The sequence below is a fragment of the Microtus ochrogaster genome, unplaced genomic scaffold (assembly GCF_000317375.1).
Source record: "Microtus ochrogaster isolate Prairie Vole_2 unplaced genomic scaffold, MicOch1.0 UNK47, whole genome shotgun sequence".
Classification (NCBI taxonomy): Eukaryota; Metazoa; Chordata; class Mammalia; order Rodentia; family Cricetidae; genus Microtus; species Microtus ochrogaster.
The window spans coordinates 1848123-1851243 of record NW_004949145.1 but is presented as its reverse complement, the minus strand read 5'-3'; positions in this window follow the sequence as shown (position 1 = coordinate 1851243).

Here is a 3121-nt window from a genome sequence, read left to right as displayed (position 1 = left end):
GACTAGAACTGCCGCAGGGGCCATGGTGTAGGTCTGTAACCCAAGCACTTGGGGGAAGGGGGAGGGAGGCAGGAGGATTAGAAAGTTCAAGGCCATTTGTGAGACCTCGTCTCAAAATGAAATGTAGTAGCCTTTAATCCCAGCACTCAGGAGGCAGAGGCAGTCAGATCTCTGTGAGTTCGAGGCCACCCTGGTCTACAGAGCAAGCTCCAGGACAGGTTCCAAAGCTACAAAGAAACCCTGTCTCAAAAAACCAAAATAATAATAATAATAATAATAATAATAATAATAATAATAATAATAATAATAATAATAATAATGACAGGACTCAGAATGTACCTCAATGATAGAACACCCATGTAAGGTCCTAAGATTGTTCCCCAAGTGTACACAAATGGACACACACACACACTCACGGGGTTGTGCTAGGGATGTTGCTCAGCGGTAGAGCACTTGCTCCATCCAACATGTGTGAAGCCTTTAATACCTAGTATTGGAAGACGCCTTTCAACACACACATATTTTTGGGATACCAGATCTTATGTAGCCCAGGCTGACCTCCAACAATGACCCTGAACTTCTGATTCTCCTGCCTCTGCCTCCCAAGTGCTGGGATTAAAGGCGTGAGCCACAATCACCCCGCCAGCAGCAAGTGCTCTTAAGTATGGAGCCATCTCTCTAGCCCAGTATACCTGTGGGGTTTTTGTTGTTGTTGTTTTGATTTTTGTTAATGTGGTACTATGGATCAAATCCAAGACTTTGTGTATACTAGGCAAGCATTCTACCAATTGAGCTATGTCATGCTAATTTTAGTTTATATATAGCATCTACCTCTTGGCAGGGAACACCCAGGGACCAGCGATACCACTAGTCTAGTTAGGATCTTTCTAGAACTCTGGAAACCACAGACTAGGAACTGATGTCATCTTCTGTTATAGAATATTAATTAAAGGTGTATTGCATTTGTTTATGCTATGGAATATTTGTTTAATGATGCAAAGATGTATTGCATTCTTTTATGTTGAATTTGTTTAATTCTATGAAGCTGTGTTGCTTTGCCTGTCTAAAACCTGATTGATCTAATAAAGAACTGGATGGCCAATAACAAGGCAGGAGAAAGGATAGGCAGGGCTGGCAGGCAGAGACTAAATGGGAGGAGAAATCTGGGGCGGGAGGGTGAGGATTGGTAAGCAAGAGAAGAAGGAGAATGAGAGAGGACATCAGGGCCCAGCCACCCTGCTACACAGCAAGCCACAGAGAAAGAAGTGAGAGAGAGAGACAGAACTAGAGAAAGATAAAAGCCCAGAGACAAAAGATAGACAGAATAAGTTAAGAAAAGCTGGCTAGTAACAAGTCAAGCTAAGGCTGGGCATTCATAAGAAGAAATAAGCCTCCATGTGTTTTATTTGGGAGATAGGTGCCCCCCCAAAAGAGTAAAGAATAAAAACAACCAACAACAATCTTCAACTTCAGGGGGCTTCTCTCCAGAACCCAGCCTCTCCTAAATGGACCGGCACCTCAGCCTTACCCATCTCCAGCCTGTTTCCTGGGATGGCCCACCATAACCCCAAAAGGGCATCGTTCTGATGCTCTCTGATCTGGCCCCTCCTCTTCTCCATAGCCTTCCCTGGCTCCCCACTGCTCTTGAAAGAGTTCAAAGCTCCCCAACCCGGCCCCAGATCTCTCAGGGGCTGGCACCTGCTCGGTCTTATCGCCAGTCTCACCCCATCTCACCCAACACCCCAGTCACACGGAAGGTTTCAGAGTGCCCAAGGCACGCCGAGTTCTCGCGCCCTGTCTCAGGAAGCGTGTGTGGAATAAAGAGACAGACCAACGGCCAAATACAGTGGGTCTAATGGTTGCATAAATCCTATGTGATTAGCAATAATTCTAGCTGGTATTTACTGAACTCTGCGTCTTACCAGCCCCTGTGTTAATCCTCACAGTAGCCCCAGGAAGGTCGGTCCTATTCTTAGCTGGGTTTCATAGTTGAGGAAAGAGAGACTTGCAGAGATTAAGTCTTCTGCTCCTTGTCCTGCTGCGGGGGTCAGTGGCAGAGTTGGGATCTCCCGTGCAAACCCTTTGCACCTCACACTCCTAGCAGAAGTTTGTGAACCAGAAGCTATGGGCAGAAATATGTCAATCAAGGTTACTGTTTTCTCTCTCACTTCCATTCAACCTCAATAAGTTGAGCCAGGAGTAGGGGCCCTGGCCTCAGGCAACAGCAGACAGATTCCATTTTTGCCCTATGGGTGTCTGCAAAGTATGTAGACAGGACTGCTGGTGATTACGAAACCAAGTGTACTTGATCGAACAGAGGTGGCAAAGTCAAGCCTAGAGTAGCTCTCAACAGTCCTGATGGGAGAAGATGAAGGGAGGAAGAGATGTTGAGCAGAAACCGTGTGACAAACAGGAGCAGGGTGCGAGGTCACCGCAGCAGGGACTGGGTTCTTATCAGACAAGATTAAACAGCTACCGAACACCCACCCTACTGCTATTGAGTGGTGCGGGGAATTCTGGGATACAGCTGAGACAAAGCCAGCAAACAGCCCTCAGGGAGATCTACACACAGGCGCTCTACAGGGAGAGGAAACAGACTGGGCGATGGGGTCCATCCACTACCTCAGCATTCAGGAGGTTGAGATAGGAAGTTCTGCAGCTCAAGGCCAGTCTGGTGTACTTGAGTACTTGACGTGTTAAGGCCAACCTGGACTACTGGGCAAGATCATAGCAAACAAATAAACAAACAAACAACAAACAACAAACAGTAACAAGACTACAGAGACAGGGCTGGGACTGTAGCTCACTTGGTAGAGTGCTTGCTCAGGATATGTGAAGCCCTGGGTTCAATCCCAGAATTAAAAAAATGAGGCATGAGCTGAAGAGATGGCCCAGAAATTAAGACTACATGTTGTGGGCCTGGAGAGATGGCTCAGAGGTTAAGAGCACTGACTGCTCTTCCAGAGGTCCTGAGTTCAGTTCCCAGCAATCCATGGTGGCTCACAACCATCTGTAATGAGATCCGCTGCCCACTTCTAGCCTCCAGGCAGACATTCAGGAGAACACGGTATACATAATAAATAAATAAATCTCAAATAAAGAAAGAATATGTGTTGCTCTT